This window comes from Antechinus flavipes, chromosome 5, assembly GCF_016432865.1.
Source record: "Antechinus flavipes isolate AdamAnt ecotype Samford, QLD, Australia chromosome 5, AdamAnt_v2, whole genome shotgun sequence".
NCBI lineage: Eukaryota > Metazoa > Chordata > Mammalia > Dasyuromorphia > Dasyuridae > Antechinus > Antechinus flavipes.
In genome coordinates this window covers 108,716,230-108,735,860 of record NC_067402.1, presented here as the reverse complement: position 1 = coordinate 108,735,860, position 19,631 = coordinate 108,716,230, and the positions used below count along the sequence as shown (strand labels likewise).

The 19,631-nt window shown below is 36.8% G+C and overlaps 1 protein-coding gene across 4 annotated transcripts in view; it reads left to right on the top strand.

Moving 5' to 3' along the window:
* Positions 1-19,631, top strand: part of CALD1 (caldesmon 1) — a 234,717-nt gene that overhangs the window by 91,298 nt on the left and 123,788 nt on the right. For 3 of the 4 annotated variants that reach the window (XM_052001346.1, XM_052001340.1, XM_052001344.1), the window contains exon 2: positions 2,309-2,395. The gene's annotated coding sequence lies outside the window, so the exon portion shown is untranslated. The remainder of the gene's footprint in view (positions 1-2,308; positions 2,396-19,631) is intronic. The other variant, XM_052001342.1, reaches the window with a different exon arrangement.

Sequence of the window (19,631 nt, the reverse complement as noted above, 5' to 3'; positions counted from 1 at the left end):
TCATGTGGTGAAATCAAGAGAAAACCAAAGGCCCATCCATGTTCTCTATAATTATCCGTGTAACAAAAAAGATCTTAAAAAAAAGGCCCCCAGTATGTTGGATAGACCCTCCTCTGGAGGATCTAAAAGGACACAGACAAGAATTACATAGCTCCAAAAGGGAAAGAAGGCTTGATCAGCCAACAGGAATATATTAAGTGTCTACTATGTGTCAGACACTGTGTTAAGTGCTGGGGAAATGAGGAAAGATTAAACAAAATTCTCTATGGCAGGGTATATGGAAAACTAGATCAAAAGAGCTCACAGTCTAAAAAGGAGATAACATACAAACGACTACATCCATATTACATGTAAATGCTCTCTATACAGTAACTTAGAAGTAACTTCAGAGGGAAGGTACTAGCTTTGAGTCCAGAAAAGGCTTCTTGCTGAAGGTAGGATTTTAGCTGAGACTTACAGGAAGCCGGGAGTCAGAGAGGAGACTACCTGAAGGGAATCCCTGAATCAACTTACTCACAAATCCACCAAAATATCAGTTTATAAAAAGAATACAGCTCTTTCGAAGTAATAGTCTAAGATCATTCAAAAATGTGGTTTTTTCCCTTTCTTCCTTAAAAGGTTACTGATCTCTGATTTAGAAAGATGCCATGTGCTGTTCCTGATGCTGGTGGAGAGCTGCCAGCAGAGGCTTCCTGGGGGCTTTGAGAAGATCATTAGTTTTATAGTTGGAGGAAAAGTGATCTAGATAAAGAGTATAAGAATTCCTCCTTGTGCTATAATTCAGTACTTCCATAGGGAATACTTTCACATAAAATCAAGCATGCTTTTTCCATGCCAGGGTACACAGAGAACTAGATCAAAGGAGCAATAAGCAGCGATTGGCTGCTTGCCACTAGCTGAGATAGTGATGGAGAAGAGCAAGACAGTACTCATCCCACTAAGCCTGACCATCTGTGTCTCCTTGCTTCTTTTTCTCTGACTCCTTCCCATATCCACAAGCCTGTCAGCTCAGAGCTGGGACTTTATACTGTGGTGACTGCCACTGGGCTGGCTCATTCCGCAGGGGCATGATGAGTGATGGGGACATTGGGCACACCAACGGATTTCCAGGGTCATGGAGAGAGCTGGCACAGTGAGCCTGGGCTCAGCAAGCTTCTTGGTGATTTTTCCCCTGGGGCCAAAGGTGCTAAACTTCTAAATCTGAAATTGGAAAGAGAGGGAAATTCTCAAGGTAAATTGCAATTTATTGTCGCTTTGCATATTTTTGCATTGTCTCTCCCACCCTTTCTACTTCTCTCTGAAAAATTCACAAATATGCTGGCATGAATACATACAGATACACATCATAACATCTGATTTATAGCATTATTTTTTCTCTGACGACTAGTGAAATATTTCCTTTTATCTCTACTCTCTCCTCCCTACCCCCATTAAAAAATTAAAGCATCAGGGGAAAGGAATCAAGTTATTTAAGAAGATACTAAACTTGCTAGCAATGGATTCACAGACTCTCAGGTTGCCTACAGCTGCAGTCTTTGGTTTTTTGTTTTTGTTTTTGTTTACAAAAACTGTAAGAAGTATTGAAGAGAAACACATAGACACACAAATGTGATTCAATTCAATGGATATTTATCAAGCCTTTTTTTTTGCACTTGGATAAATATTATAAAATGAGAACTTGAAAAAAATATACCTGAGGAAAATGCAATTTGGTTTTGGGGATGGGGGCAGGAAGAGGCACAAAGGGCAGTCTAATTGGGAAGCCAGACATAGACAGTCCAATGGCAGTGGAGGTTGGAGGAGAGGGACCAGATATAGTTTTTGAGGTAGGGATAGCTAAGTATTACCTAGGATAGCCCCCTTGCTACAATGGCTTGGCTTCTTTTCCAAGGTTGTTTTCTCTAAACTTTCAGGATAGAGCACAAAATTTAGGGACCACAAAATTTTAATATATATTCTTTCAACCACTAAAAGCCAGAGTAACCAATTTCCTCTTCCAGCTAAATCAAACTGGTCTTAATTATTTGTTGTATTTTGTTTTGTATCATGAATTATGCTATTTGAGACCATTAGAAAAATTGCCAGGCCTTAGAAATATCTCTGACAGACTTTATAATCAGATATAAAACAATTTTTGTATTCTCTTTTTTGTATTAATGACTCCATTCCTATGAAAAATTAAAACTGCAATAGCCTTATAAATTACATTTTTGTGGAATGACTTGTAACAACCACCGAAAATGCATTTCAAAAGATCAAGTCTGTTTTATACAAAATTAACTTTATTTTAATCTTCCTTTTTTCCTAGGTATCATTAAAGATTTCTGGAATCATCATTTCAAATCCATCAGGAATTGAGCATTTGGTCTAAACGTGAGCATCTGATTGCTTAGTTGTGAGTAGCATATTTTGTGTGATATTTGTGTTTTTTGTTTTTTGTTTTTACTATTTTTATAGTATTATTTGTGTGATCTTATTCTTTGATGCCTTCAGGTATATCTTGTCTAGGAATGTTCTCTAGGACATTGGGAGGAATTTCAGTTGGTATAGGTTAGATAAGCAACTTTAAGCAAGAAATGTAACACAGGTTACATGGCTAGATAGTTATAAAGATTTGTAGCTTCTAAATCCAATCCAAATATAATGAATCTTTTATCACGCTATGCTATCTTTCTTGGTTTCATTCCAAAAAAAGACATGTGATGATTATAATGTGATGAATATAATGACAGAAGGTGCTCAACAAGAGACATCAGAGCACAGATCTTGTCTACATGACATAACTACTGAACTATTTATTTTCTGTTTCCCCAAACTTTTTCCCCCACTGAGATATGAATCTCTCATCCAACTCATCTCTTTTTTTCCCTTTTTTCCCCCACCTGTTGTTGGGCCTCAATCTCTGTCATTCATGCCTTCAGGGAGACAAAGAGAAGGAGGGTGTAGAAGTAGATTCTCTAGCCCTTTTTACAGTAGTAATGGTTTACATTTCTATAACTCTTTAAACTCTTTAAAGCCATGTTTCTCACTACAATGCTTTGATAAAGTAGGGCATATCCTTATCCCCATTTTTATAGAGAAAAGATGAAGATCAGAGAGACATATGATCATACAGTTCTGAAATATCAGGGTCAAAAAAACCAGTTATACTTAGGGCTTCAGGTTCTAAAATGTGTCACAAAGGGGGCAAGGGAATGTCCAAACTCACGTAGACTTTAGATTGTCTAAAACATTAGCTTAATTGTTGGTCCTGTATATGTAAGCCACTTGTCAGTGACCAAAAGCAAAAGTACTATTGGTGATGAATATTTACATTCTTACAATAAATGAAACCAAAAGATGAAAGGTATGTTGTTAAATGAAGGATGCATCACAGGTTTTCCTTGGAGAGACAAATAAAGATGGGGCTTTTTTTTTAAAACATTCATGAGATCCTTGATCATTGCTACTTTGATCACTGCAATGCCTCCAATACATACTTTGAAGGAGGGGTGGGATAGATAACATGGAGATAATTGCAATTAGAGGATGAAGAAGTAGGAATAGCTATAAAGAACTAAAGAAAACATTTCAAATTTAGTCAATAAAAGAGTACCTCATGATTTAAATGTAAAAGGGAAAAATTATTTCAGAAACTTTGGCTCAAGAGTTAGAAACAAGAAGCCAAAGGCTTGTAGAATGTGCAGAAGTCTCACATCTATATATTATTTTATTTAAGAACTTAAATTAAGGGAATTTAAATTAATTTTTTTAAATTTAATTAATATTTAATTAATTAATAACAATTTAAATTAATAAATTAAGGGAAATGCTACTAAACCTGCAATCACCAAACAATATCACAAAGAATGAAATCAATTGTGTTTTATCAGTACAAGAAATCATTAGTTACTGATGTGGACATTATTTTTGCATCATTCATCTGTGTGCCATCAAACTACTGACTTGTTAGAACAAATATTGAAACTCATACAAATTAGAAGGGGATGTGGCTAGCTACTTAGGCAAGTCCAAATTGACCAACTTAACTGGGACTTCACACAGTGCTTAATATATAATAGGTGCTTAATAAATGTTTGTTGACTGACTAGCCTAAACAAGCTGTGGAAAAATGAGAAATGGATGAAAGAGCAGATATCAACACAGATTATCACCATTTTCTAAGAAAATTTGAACTGTCTAACTATATCACAACAAAAAGAGACCCAAAGATCTGAGAAATCACTTGACTTCTTTGCCAAGTAGAGAAAAAGGGCAGACAAAGTGAATAGCAGTTTAAAATATAAACTCCTTTGTAAAATATTTTGGAAGAGATTGCATGGTATAGTTAAGAGAATGTTGAACTTGGAAACAGGAAGATATGAATTTCAATCCTATCTCTGAAACTAATTAGTTATGTGATGATGGATAAGTGACTTAACTTGCATATATTTGAGTTTCTTCATCTATGATATAGGGATAACACTTTATATTTACTGCCACAATCCCTACAATGATCTCTCTCCTGATGGTTACCTCGCAGAATCTTTTACTTCCTTTAAGGCTCATTATAAAGTGTTACCTTTACATTAAACCTTTTCTGGTTCCTCCAAGGACAGGTAGGTGACTCAGTGAATAGAGTTCCAGGACCTGAAGTTAGAAAGATTCATCTTTCTGAGTTTAAATCTGGCCTCAGATATTTACTAGCTCTGTGATCTTAAGGAAATCATTTAATCCTGCCTCAGTTTCCTTATCAATAAAATGAGCTAGAGAAGGAAATGGCAAACTACTCCAGTATCTTTTCTAAGAAAAGTCCAAATGGGGTCACAAGGAGTCAGACATGATTGAAGCTGAATGGCAATCCCTCCAACTGCCCTCTCTCCTTAAACTACCTTGCATTTCTTTACTTTCTTAAAAATGTACAAGTTGCTCTCCCACTACCTTTTGCTAATCTCCACATTATATAAGGTTCTCAAAGGCAGAGATTGTCTGACTCTTGTCTTTGTTTATCTAGTAGTGAGCATTGTGCCCAGTACATAGTTGTCCCTCAGCAAAACTTTTTGACTGATTGATCAATCGGTGCTTAATTTAATGTTTTTCTTGATCAGATCATGGATATATTGAAGCAACAAAATATATGTTTATGTGTAGAAAAGATCAATAAAAGACTGAAGGTCACTGGATTTGAGGTCATGATGAGTGACATCACAGGGATGAATCATGACCATAATAAACCCTGGATTTTCTGGGTGATTTTGGGAAATCAGCTTTCTTTTTCTCGGTTTCTTCATCTGAAGAATGAAAGGGTGGGACTGAATGATATCTACAAAACCTCCTTTATCCTCAATATCTATTGATTCCTAAATAAGACAAATCCCTGTGAACATATTCTACTCATCTCCCTTTCTTATAAGAGCTCTTGGGGCAGCTAGGTGGTGCAGTGAATAGAACACTAGCCCTAAAGTCAGGAGAGAGCTGAGTTCAAATCTGTGCTCAGACACTTAACACTTCCTGGCTGTGTGACCCTGGGCAAGTCATTTAATCCCAATTGCCTCAGCAAAAATAAACAAACATATAATAAATAAAAGAACTCTCTTTAAAAGACTTCAATATTCTCCATATCCCTTCCTGCCTATAGAAGGTTCTCCTAAAATTACCTGGGCCAGAATTCCAATTTTCCTCACAGTTATACAAAATTAAGTTAGGGATTCCCGAATCATAATTCGAATTGTATTTCAAGATAAAAATGGGAAAGGAATTTGGGGAAGGGAGAGCAAGAGGACTAGCTGTTGCTTTCACATCAATGAATATCTCAGTTGGCATTTTCTTTTAAGCAAATGCAGGCATCCAGAGAAAGCAGCCTATGTTCTATTAGTTTCAGTCAGCTTGAGAGAGAAGGCTATGTTTCTCCAAAATGCGTAAAAGAAGTGCTTTTATAAGTCCAGTTATAAGCACCCAGCTGGCCCCATCATCAGTACAGAGCTCCGTAAATGGGAGTTTTTACAATCACAGTGGGCCCATTTGGGGGAGTAAGTTGAAGAGCCAGATGGGGAAAAAAAGAAGAAAACTTCTTTTCCTTCTTGAGTTTTGTGGTACAAGACTCCCTGAGCTTTTTAAGCCAAACTTCATGCCCAGTGTGGCCTAAAAGTGATCATGAGACCTGATCGAGAGTCTGTCTTATGAGGAAAATGAACATTTGTTGGGTTCTGTTAGAGTCCTCCATGACTGGATCACTTGTTCTTCTCCATATACGTGTCACCCCCACTTTACTAGCTCTCTGCTTTTGATCATGCTGTATCCTAGACTTGGGATACCTTCTCCTCCACCCATCTTGTTTAATTCTTACTTTAATTTAAAGCTCAACTCAAATGCCTTGGGCAGCTAGGTATCTCAATGGATAGAGTTCCAGGCCTGGGGTCAGGAAGACTCATCTTCTGAGTCCCAATGCAGCCTCAGGCCCTTCCTAGCTGTGAGACTCTGGGCAAGTCACCCAACCCGTCTGCTTCACTTATTTCATCTGTAAAATGAGCTGGAGAAGGAATGCACTCCTGTGTCTTTGCCAAGAAAACCCCAAGTGGGATCACAGTTGAAACGAATGACCAACAAGCACAACAAATGCCACTTTTTATAGGGGAGCCTTCCTGGATTCCCTCTAGTTGGTAATCCTATTTACACTCTTGGATCTCATGTACCATTTTATATTCAATTTATTTTGGATTACAGTTCTTTGTACATATACCACATTCCCTTACTGCACTGTAAATCCCATGAGGATAGACATTTTGTCTGTGTTAATACTGATTCAGAGCTACTAATTACTGTAAAGGACATGTTACTAAAGGGCCATCCTACCCCTTTGGGGATGTGCTAGCTATTTATCAGATGGGTACGGGGTTAATAAAGGGTAAGAGCAAAGGCCCAAATCCTATCTCCCTCAGAGACTAACACGGTGCTCTGCACAAAATAAACAATTAATAAACATGAATTAAATAGGAAAAACTAATAACAATAGCTCCTATGTATGTAGAAGTAGGTATGGCTTGCAAAATATTAAATAAATGCTACTTTTCTATTTTATTTTGCATTTTCCAAATGGAAAAAAGATGAGCCAAAATGGAAGTGACAAATTCCCTTTGTAACTGTCAGTACCACCTTGCTCCAAAACCAAACTGCCACTAGATCTAATCCATTCAGCACAGCTCCTAATTCCTCCATATGCATGTATACAATGCCCCTCCATGAGAGCACATAGACGTGTTTGCCCAGGCAGGAAGAAAAGCCAAAACAGGCAGAGAGAACTATGAAAATGATGATAGTTCCAATTCCTGGCCACAATAAGGAGAACAATGAAGACAATGACAGCAATTCCAGTTCCTAGCCAAAAAAGGCAGGAGTGATAATGAAAACAAAAACCACAATTCCAATTTCTATCCTGTTTCCCCCAGGGAGCACATAGCAAAGAAAAAAATTTTTTTCTTTGTTTTTGAGTAGGAAATACCAGAATCTCACCTAAAAATCAGTCCTTGTGAAAATTTGTATACCTCCAATATGTATATGGTTGGCTACATTTCAAATAAATTTTTCTGATTTGAATTGCTTCATTGAATTAAATTAATGTTGGATTTTTGCCTTACTCCAGGTGATAGAGCTTAGTCAAGTATATCCTTCCAATCTGGAAATTCTTAGGCAAATTCCTTTCTACCATTCTCAGTACCCTAGCTCCTGCTTGATGCCAAATAAAATCTGGGTTGTTGGCCTATTTTTATTAGAGAAAGAGAGAGAGATGCACTCTTTGAAACTGACAGATTCCAAATTATGAAGATATACTCTATTAAATGTGCTAAACTAAAGTACTTATTACTGTATTTTGTTATTTATCAGTACATTTTTTCTCCTTTTTTGCCAATTCAAAGCAAAATGGTCATCATTCATTTTATGTCTGACTTTAAAAATTTGGAGACGAACTGAGTCTGAATATTCACGCCAACATGATACAAATGATCTGTGATTTTAGAATACTGGCTTTTTGCCTGACGGAGGAAAGAGCAGCTAAATGGTTTTAACATATTTGGCTGAAACCTCATTGCTAAAGAGGGAATCAAAAGGTCTATGTTAATATTGAGTCAGAGTTTCTAATTACTGTAAAGAATACATCACTGAAGGGTCATCCTACATCTTTGGGGATATACTGCCTTAGCACATTTGTCAGATGGGTGTGGGGTGATAAAGGGTAAGAGCAAAGGCCTTTAGGTAAAGAACTATGTAATGATACGTGAGGAAACTAAAACCCAGAGAAATGAAAGCAACAGCAACTACTACTACTACTACTACTACTACTACTACTACTACTACTACTACTATTACTACTACTACTACTACTATTACTACTACTTCTGCTACTACTACTATTACTACTATTTCTACTACTACTATTACTATTATTACTACTACTACTATCACTACTACTACTACTACTACTACTACTACTACTACTACTACTACTACTATATCAGCCTTGATATAGCAATTACTGTGTATCAGGCACTATGCTGAACACTTATATAAACACTTAAAATATTTATAGGCAGCAAAGACCAGTGACTTATGCATAGCATCTTGAAGAATGAGAATAAAGACCTAGGAAATATTATATGATAGATACTTGGAACTTGGGCATGCAGTGATTAGCCAGCTGAGATCAGAGCTCAGGCAGAAAATAATAACAACAACTACCATTTATATAGCACTTAATATTTGCCAGGCACTTTGCTAAGAGCTTACTGTATTATAGTCCTAATACTACTGTACTTAGCTGTCATACTTGTTTCAAGTAGGGTAGATTTAAGGACACATCTAGCATATCATGTTACTTCCCTATCTTTAGGCTTGGTTGACTTTTTTTTACAGAAAGAAAAAAAAATATTACAGAAGAAAAAAAAAAAGATCACTGGATATGAAGGCAGAAGACTCGAATTCAAATGTTGGTCCCATCACCAACTACTTGTACAGTTTTTGGCAAGCTGATTAATCTCTCTGGCTCTGTCTCCTCATTTATAAAACGAGGGAATTAGAGTAGATATGGTTATGTCCAACTTTAAATCTATAAGCCTAATAGTTGAACTTTTTTCCCTGCTGTGTTCTACTTCAGCCAAGTCCCTCATGGTCTCTGAACAAATATATGAGTGCACATTTTGGCTTTACTATATAAAGAAGCTCTGAGCAGAACGGTCATGCAGCAGGATGGGAAAGAGTACTGGTCTACCAGCCAGCTAGCCAGAAAAGGGTTCTTGGAGCTAAAAGACTAGAGGCTGAATTTTGATTTTGTCATATAACAAATGACCTTTGTAAGTCCTTTAAAATATTGGAGATGATGGTATATTTATTGCTGATGTTACAGCACTACCATGAGAAAAATGCTTTGCAACTGGAAAGCACTACATATATATGAGCTGTTATCTACCTTCTTAAAAATTCTTTTGTTACACAAAAGGTCAGGCCTCCCCCCTAAAAAAAAATCAAGTTGATTGCTATACTGAAACTTTCAGAAGCCTTCTTCCTTTGATGTGGATCACTGTGTTTCAATATGGAATATAAGGTCTTTGAGGATAGAGACTATTTTTGTCTTTGTATTCCCCACAGCTAGGACTGATTCTTTGTAAAATTGTGTTTAATAAATATTTACGGAATTAAATTGAATGTAATTGAAAGATGAACAGTAAGCATAATACAAAGTAGTGCTTTTAGGATTCTTTTCCTTATAAAATGCTTTTATTCTAGCTGAACTGCCAAACCAGATACTTTACTCGAGCTCATTCACAAGAGTGAGCCAGTGGAAATGAATGCAAACACAACATAAAAAAGTAGTTGGGTCAGCTGCATGGTCCAAAATGAACTAAATGAGAAAAGCATAGAGCTAGTAAAAGTGAAAAGGAGAGTGTTCTAATATAGCCAAACTTTTGGTTTAATCATGCATATTTCAGGGCTCTAACCACACGAGGACATTTGGAATCATTGCCCCATTTGGGGATATGAAGTCCTCCTCTGACAGTCTCTCTCCTCCCAATATGACTTATTTTGCTCTGTGTCCCATGATAGGAGCATTCTTGCATATAGCCCTGGTTTATTTTTTATGGTATTACCAGCTGTGTGGGAAAGGGAAGGAACTTGATGATGGTAGCAGTGACCCCTTTAAGAATAAATCAGATTTTCCAAAGCATAAACAAGTATGAACATGATGCCTTGCCACCAATATTTTATGAGTAAACAAGCAAAATCATAACTTATTTTAAAACTGTGATGGGCCAAATTCTCCTGATAGAGGAAACTGCACTGTAGCCGGGAGCTGGGCATTTTTCGGAGCCTTCAAAACTATCATGTTCCTTTTTGGTACATTGTAGTTCTTTCCAAGGCTTAATTACCCTGGGCTCCTGAGCCTGAATCAGATCGTATTCAATTCAAGGCAGTAATCATTTTAAAGAGGCAACTAAGTGGCCCAGTGGATAAAACACTCACCCTGGAGTCAGGAGAATCTGAGTTCTAATTTGACTTCAGATATTTATTAACTATATGACTGTGGGTATTTCATTAACCTGGATTGCCCAAGGGGGAAAAAATCCAATATTTTAAAACACTTGCTATACAAAATACAATGGGAGAGAAGCAAAGGTAAAATTATAGTGTCTGTCCTTAAAGGACCTGGCAATTTAATGTGAGAATGGAAATACAATATGTAAGTTCCTTTACATCCCAGGGTCTCAGCTTCCTTATCTGTAAAATGGGGAGGTTTGGACTTTAATGGCTTCTAAGATCCTTTCCAGTTCAAAATCTATGACACTAGGATCCCTTGTGTTAAAATATGATACATGGTAAAGATTTAATAGGAACTAAAGAGAAATCCAGATAAAGTATTAGTGGAAAGTTTGAGAAGTGAGAGATCACTGAGAGCTTGGAAGTGGGGAGAGAGGGGTCAGGGAAGGTTTCAGAGAGGAGATATAACTTGATCTGGGCTTTGAAGGAAGAGAAAGATTCAAAAGGGAAAAATAATGAAAAGAGAAGTGAGCACCAAATATAGGGGAAGAGTTATGTGAATGTACAGAGGTGAGAACAGAGAACACACAAAGGGGAGTATTTCTAAATAAACCTGTATATACAGTATTGGAGTCAGACTGGGGTAGGTTTGGGATGCTCTTTGCTACTCTTTGTGCGTGACACCGCGCTAAGACCTAAATGGGATCCCCAAACCTTACACTCGTGAGACACCATAAGTAAAAGCTAAAAAGGACAATAAACTAAATAAACTAAAAACTATCAGAGGTCAGAGGAGGCAGAGATTCCGGATAGCCGGGACACCTGAAAAAGCCTTCACAGAGAAAGAATTTAGAGCCAAGCAGGACTCATGGAAGGTTAGAGCTTGGATGAGTCAAAGAAGTGGGAAATAAAGAAAATAAGGACATTGCAGAACTTGTGTGTCCTGGAATCACAAAGAGAGATCAAGAGGGAAATGAACTTAGTGTGCGTGTGGGACAACACTGGTAATGAGAAACAAGGGTAGAGAAGTGGGATGAAGCTGAGTTTGGAGGCCCCCAGGTAGGAAAGGAGGAAGCAATTGGGGGAAAAAATTGATTCCTCTCCATCTCCAAACGTGTGTAAATTTATTTATTTATTTATTTTGCTGAGGCAGTTGGGGTTAAGTGACTTGCCCAGGGTCACACAGCCAGGAAGTGTTAAGTGTCTGAGGCCGGATTTGAACTCCGGTCCTCCTGACTTCGGGGCTAGTGCTCTATCCATGCCCTCAGCATATTTTCTGAATCACCAACCTTCTCTTTACTGTTAACCCCAAAGCTTCCCATACCCGAAGCTCACTCAGTAGGTGAGAGAAATTACTGCCCCTCCCTCTCCAGGATGAGGAATCCTTTATCAGTCTGCTGCTAACAATGAAGAGTCAAGTTCAAGGCAATGGTCCTATTATGGACCGGGTCAGCACATCCCTTCACATCTGTTTTTAAAATCCATTTGAGACCCTGACAAATCTGTTTAACTTTAAAAAGGAGCGAGAGAACATCTTGTTTTCCCGAATGTCCCGGGCCCTGTGTCAACAAACAAAAGGTCTGTCTGTGGTATTTGGGATGGAAGGGCTGCTTGGGGGACTTTCAGCCACAAAGGCTTCTTTATTATGACCTTTTTGTTTCTCCCCATACAGGGACAATGGGCCAGATGCTTCAGGTGCTTGTGAGAGACCTGAGGACCCTCTGATTAGGTTCTTAGATTTATAGAGCTAGAAAAGATATTTCTAGAAAGTTTCTGTAATCAATAAGCATTTATTAAGCAACTACTGTGTGCCAAGCATTGAACTGAGCAATGAATAATGAACAAAGGAATTGAATGCCTGAGTATTAAGATGAGGAGGAAAAAACATAATTAGACTCAAGAAAGAACCTACTGAAAGGCACTATAATGCTTTGATAATCTTTAGTGATTTGTAATAGTAATTGTAATACCTAGCGTTAAAATACACTCTAAGCTTTGCAAAGCATCTTGTAAATATTATCTTGTTTGAGCTTCACTACAACCTTGTGAAGTGGGTGCTTTTATTATCCACATTTTAAAGAAGAAGAAACTGAGTCAGAGAGGTGAAGTGATTTGACCACTTGGTAGGGATCTGAGATTCAACCTGTCAGATTCAAAAGGTCAGGATCCAAACTCTATCCACTTTGCCATGCAGGAGGTTCCACTGAAAATTTCATTTCAAGAATCATTAATTGTAAATTAAATAAAACAGGTAGGTCAAAGAAAACAGTCAACAATTTTATTAAAGAAAATGACAAAAATGAGCCAACACATCAAAATTTATGGGATGCAACCAAAACAATACTTAAGGGAAATTTTTGTATCTCTAATTGCCTACATCAATAAAATAGAGAGAAAATAAAACTAGAAAAAGAACAAATTAAAAATCCTCAATTAAGAATTGGAAATTTTGAAAATCAAGGGAAAAATTAATAAAATTGAAAATAAGAAAACCATTGAACTAATAAATAAAATTAGAAGCTGGTTTTATGGGGGGAAAACACAATAAAATAGATATTATTGGTTAATTTGATTTTAAAAACAGAAAAAAGAAAATCCAATTGCTAGTATCAAAAATGAAAAGAGTGAATTTACCACCAATGAAGAGGAAATTAAGACAATTGTGTGGAGCTATTTTGCCCAATTACATACCAATACATTTGACAATCTAATGTAATGGACTGATACCTACAAAAATATGTTACCCAGATTAACAGAAGAAATAAAATACACAAATAACCTAATCTTAGAAACAGAAACTGAAAAAGCCATTGGTGAACTTCCTGAAATTTTAAATAAAAATGTTTAAATATTAGGAGGGGGAGAAAGAAAATAGCCAATAAGGTGTAACATTTGCAGTTTGGCCATCCAGAAATCTCACATCATTGCTGTCCAGCTAGGCAACGTGGACATTAACACAGTCACAATCTTCCTGTTCTGAAATGAATAGCCCAAATGAGTTAAATCCAGCAAACCAACCTGATGAAATTCTCAGAATCTTGACTTTTTAATGGCTGAGACTTGTGGGGGAGTGGCCCACTAGCTTTTATTTGATCTATTCAGTCAAGTTGTAAAAGCAGTCTCTGAATTAGCTTTCACAGTCTCCCTGGGCAATTTATACTGTTTTCTTCAGGCTTTGTAGCAGTTTAATCACCTCTGTTACAACCCAATTCATTCTCTGGTAAAGTAGGAAAAACTACAGAATGTAAGTCCGTTTGACTTAAAAGCAGTCATTTTCTTTAAATGATTCCTCTATAAAATTCATCTGAAATGGCTTTTGTTTATATGATGTAGAAATGGGCAAAGCAAGTGATTAAAAAATGAGTTGGTGAGTTAAGTGTGCTTTGTTTATATGATAAAGGGGCTGGTAAATGAACAGAGAACCCTACTTTATGCCCCTCTTGGAACATGGCCTTCTTCCAAAATATTCTTCAATTTTAATCCCTTTGGAATGTCTTTATCCTGTGCATCTGCACTAGAGTGGCAACACATTTTTAACATTTCTCTAAGTGGTTTGGATTCTTTCCTCTATCTCCCCCCAACCCCGACCTTTCTTTTTTCTTTTTCCTTCTTTTTGTACTAAATTCTGCGAGGTTACTGAGGACCAGACATTCTATTTAAATATCTAAGAATCATTGCACATCTGCAGACTAGAGAAAAACATCATTAATGAAGTTCAAATGTTAAATATGATCGACAATTTCTTGAAAAATGGGGATTATGGCTTATGCTTCTTTGTATATTGTGAGGTCTTATGATAAATTGAAATCTTTTAGACTTGAGAGTCTGTTGGGGAAACTAGAATAGGGCACTTGATAAGAAGATTTATCTAGGAGGGGGGAAAGGAAAAAGCACTTGATACAACACCTGTTATGTGCCAGACATTGGTCTAACTACTTTACAAATATTTCAATGAGCCCTCACAATAATTCTGGGAGGTAGATGTTATTATTATCCCTGTTTTCTAGTTGAAGAAGCTGAATCAGACAAAATTTAAGTTACTTGCTCAGAAACACACAGTTTGTAAGTATCAGAAGCTGTATTTGAATTCAGGTCTTCTTCTCTTCATTAGAATAAATTACTATATCGTACATATATTTATAATTTTGAAAAGCACAAATTTGAATATTTATGAACCCTTCAAGGGATTCACTATTTGCACTGATCTGGACGTAACTATAGTTTAATTCATTTCAACAAATATTTATTAGAGGCATTATACTAGTCATTCAGAGACAAAGACCAAAAAAAAAAATTTCTACCTTCAAGGAGCAAACATTCTAATGAATAATAATAAGAACAATAGCAATAATAATGGCTTGCATTTATACAGAGCTTCAAAATTTGAAAAGCAGTTTACAAGTGTTATTTCATGTGGCTCTAAAAACAACTCTACAAAGTCAGTACTATTATTACGTCTGTTGTACAAACTAAAGCTGATAAGTATTATCTGCAGCAAGATTTGAATTCAGGTCTTACTAGACTCTTACTCTTACCTGTCCTATCACCTATTTACATAGATAGAACACATAAATAAGAAATTAGTCAAATATAATTTCAGGAAAGATAAAACACTAATAATTTAGGACTAGCAGAAGAAGTTTCCTACAGAAGTGGTCCCTTTGCTTGAAGGGAGTGAAGGAAGGATTCCAAGAGTTGGAGGTAAGAGGTACATTCCACGTATGGAAGGCTGACTGTGCAAAGCCACCAACCAACCAAATGTTTTAAGTCAACAGAGTTTCTAATTCAGGTGCAAATTTTTTGTCAATTCTGCTTTCCCCAGAGCCAGTAATAGAAAATACATTTGCTCTATGATAACTGTATAGATCAGATATCTATTTCGTTTTTGCCAATTACTTTTGATGCATTTGTATGGGTAGCAAAGTATGAATGGAAGTGATTGTATTCTCTTGCCCTCCACTCTGCTTGGCAGTACAGGGTCATTCGGAAAAGATATTTTTCCTACAGTATAATAATCTGCATTCCAGGGGCCCTCAGAGAAGTCCTGGTGATTGTTCATATTTGTCTCTTGCTATTGTATGCTTGAAAACATTCCCAAAGAAACAAAATTGAATGCAGAGAAAATAAGAGGAGAGAAGAAAAATAATATTTTAAATGATGAACAATTCTCTCTTAATGGGCTACAGTTCTATATGCCAGCTGGCCACAAGGTTCACTCTTTGCAATATATACTTTGGGGAAGGCTCATGTAATTCATGGGGCCATTTACATTGAATTGCAGCAATTTAATTGTCCTAAAACTGGCAAGACTTTTCTTGGTTATTTAATGCTAAACTTGCTTAGTCATCTCTATAGACAGAGTGGACAGCACAATTTGAATATGGAAAAATTGGGCCATCCAATGATATTTTCAGTCAGTCCAAGAAATAAAAAGGAATCATTTATAAGAAACTTAGTAGGTGATGACAAACCTTCTGTCCAGGCTAATCCCTCTTAATCAAAGGAACTTCAATGTTCTTTGGGCACTCCATTTGTTAGAAATAAAACTGCTGCTCTTACTTTGATATATTGGAATCCCTTGTTTTCAGAGGTTCTTGCTCCCTAGAATATGGTGAGAGGAATATTCTATGAGGTCCTCTGAAGGACTGATCTTGAATCAGAATTTTATAACAAAACCTCAGCTCATTTTATGGAAGTGGAAATGTTCGTCCAGAAAGGTTGTGACTTTCCTAAATTCCAACTGCCTCATTTTACAAATGAGGAAACCGAGATTTGGGGGGTTGTTACTTGTCCATAGTTTCATAGGTGTAAGTGGTTGGGGCAGGATTTAAAGCCAGGTCTTTGGACTATACAACTAATGCTCTTTTCATCACAACTTTGTTTTTTGGGGGGACAAGGGGCTTAACAGAGACTTTCCCTCCCAATTACTAGGAAAACTAAATTATCACACAAGTTCATAGTCCCCTGTTATCAAAACACATTTCTAAGATAATGGGAGTTTTCCCAGAGATATCACACTTGAGAATATGAAGTTTTCCTTTTCATTCGTTCCAGAATTGCCCAGAGCTACCTTGCCAGCTTATTGTGGGGAGCAGTGGAGAGTGGGGCCAATAAAGGTCAAACAGCCAATGAGCAGGCCTTCATTCCTGAGAAGGGGGAGGTTCCCAAGGAAACATCAAGAATGGGGCCTTATGTTTCTAATTACTGAGCATGGCTGGAGAGCAAAATCAGGCAACACTTTCTTTAGACTGATGGAAGCATTTAAATCAGAACTGAATGTCAGGACAAAAGGCTGTCAGTGTTTTCTAATTGTGATGAGGGAGTGGTAAGGAGCCTCCCAAGTTATGGGAGCTTGAGTCATTTCAAATGAGCCCCTGATTCTCTATTTTTCTTATTCTCCAATTGCCTACTTTCTGTCCCTATATCACTCTTATTTCCCATGAATTTTAGAGTCATAGATTTAGATTTGAGGTGATCCCAGAGATCTTCTAATCTTAATCTCAGATGGGGAAACTGAGGCCCAATGAGATTAAGTGACTTGCCCAGCATCAAACGCTGGAACAATGATCATTAATGAGTGATAAAGCCTTCTTCACATTTCTGCAGTATTCGAATTTTTGAATGCCTTCTCCTTCTGAATACTCTCTCTCCTCTGTTTTCTGATTCTTGCTTCTCCCCCTTATCCCCTCAATTTCCTTTGTTTAATCATCATCTCCTATCTTCTACCTATGACTGTTTCACAAGGTTTAGTCCTGGGCTTTCTTCTGTCTTCAGTGAGCATGTAAGTTCCTGTAGATTCATTAATCAAATGCTCAGATCACTATACCCAATATACCCAATACACCCAGATCAATATACCCAACTCTGAGTTCTTTCTTGAGTTTCAATTCTTCATTTCCAGTAACCTATTGGACATTTCTAACCAAATGACCCAAAAAATCCCATGCCTTAAGTCATGAAGAGAGCTAACTGCCCCTTCTGCTTAGTCATTTTTAACAGACAAGAGATGAACTGATTTCATTCCAGGAAATTCATATATCAAAAGTAAAGTTGATTCTACTGTCAATAAAGTATTAATCTGTCCCAAAATGTAATAAATTAATTCATCCATATAACCATTTATTGAACTGGGAGTATTTGCAATGCTTTGTGGGTGACTAAAAATTGTGTAAAGAAGAGTGACCAAGGAGGTGGATATTTATAGTCTATTGGGGGAAATGAAGTAGAAATAAGCCACATAAATAATTTGGTGTTCAGTCATTTCAGTCATGTCTGACTCTTTGTGACTCTCTTTTGGTTTGTTTGTTTGGCAAAGATACTGAAGTGATTTGTCGTTTCCTTTTCCAACTCATTTTACACGTGAGGAAACTGAGGCAAACAGGGTTAAGGGACTTGTTCTGGGTCAGCTAGTAAGGGTCTGAGGCTGGATTTGAACTTAGATTATCCTGACCCCAGGTCCGGCCCACTATCCCCTATGTCACTTAGTTGCCCATCTAGTTTACAATTTGAGAGGGAAGATCAGAACTATACACAAGAAGGCTCTCTTGCTTAGTGCATGCCGTTGAGCTTCAGAAGTTTTTATAGAATATTTCACAGGATATCACATAACACACTATATCAATAATGTGAAATTAGGTGCTTTTAAATAAATCTGTACTCCATGCCTAAAACCTACAAATTCCATGATTTGAACATGCTTAGTCCCAAGGAGACAAATTTATTCAACTTTTACTGGAGAATCAAAGCTAAGTGATTTGCTCAATCAGCTCATCCAGGCCTAGAATTTGGTTCTTGTATCCAGAACTTATTTATGAGATGATAGATTTAAAGATGCAGTTTGGCTCTTTGGGCTTTTCTGGGACTTGGAAGAGACAATATTTCTAATTTGAAATGTAATCCTGTTTCATATTCAATCTGTTCTCAACTTGCTCCGTGTTGGTGAAATATTCCATTCTGCCTTGAGCCCACCCTAGACCGGTAAGAATGTTCCTCCTACTACTGACAGGGCAGAGCCCTCCCACTCTGCAAGTGAATGTCACAGTAGACATAGTAAAAGAAGGCCAGCTGGCTGAAAAGATGGCGTGCACCAAGCAGGAGAGCCTTGGCTGTATGTGTTTTGCATCTTCCCTCCATTGCTGCAAATTACTTAAAGGCAAGGATCTTTCTTGTAGAGAGAAAGGAACATTAATTTGTGCTTGTTTGGGAAATCAGGGTATCAATAAATCTAGATTATATTCTAGGCTCCTCCATGTATTTGGAGGTCACTTAATTTCCCTGGAAAGTTTCTCCATCTGGAAAATAAGCATAGAACTTCCTGCCCTGCTCAGCTTTTGTTTTATTTTGTATTTAATTTCTGCTTCAACATTCTTTCTTCTATGCATGGGTCCATGACTTCAAGTTATTTCTCAAATCTTGTAGTGTATTAGATAGAAGTACATAGTAGCCCAAAGATCTAAATTCAAATCCTACATTGTCTTCCACCTAATCCCCAGTTCATCTTCTTCTCTCTCTCTGCATTATCCTGCTAGTTTCCCTAGCTCATCTCATCTCTACAGTGAGCACTTCCCACTCCTATTAAAAAAAATCCTATCTCATACAGTCTTATTGTGAGACTCTATGTAACACCTTCCAACCTCATTTTTCTTATTCATAAAAAAGATTGAATGATATTATATGTTAGATTCTCTATAAACTTTAACATATATACATATAAAGGTTATGTATTATCCTCATTATTATATAACCATAGATGGAAAATATCTGTATCCAGAGAGAGAACTATGGAGAGTGAAGGTGGATTGAAGCATACTATTTTCATCTTTTTTTTGTTTGTTAGCTTTTTCTTTCTCATGGTTTTTTTTTTCCATTTTGGTCTGATTTTTCTTGTACAAGATGACAAATATGGAAATATGTTTAAAAGAATTTCATGTGTTTAACCTATATCAGATTGTTTGCTATCTTGGAGAGGAGGAAAGTAAGGGAAGGAGAGAGAAAAATTTGGAACACAAAGTCTAACAAAAATGAATGTTGAAAACTCTTTCATGTATTTGGAATAATAAAATACTACTGAGAAAAATTATCATATATATATAAACAAATATGTCATTCCCATATTTGGTACCTAA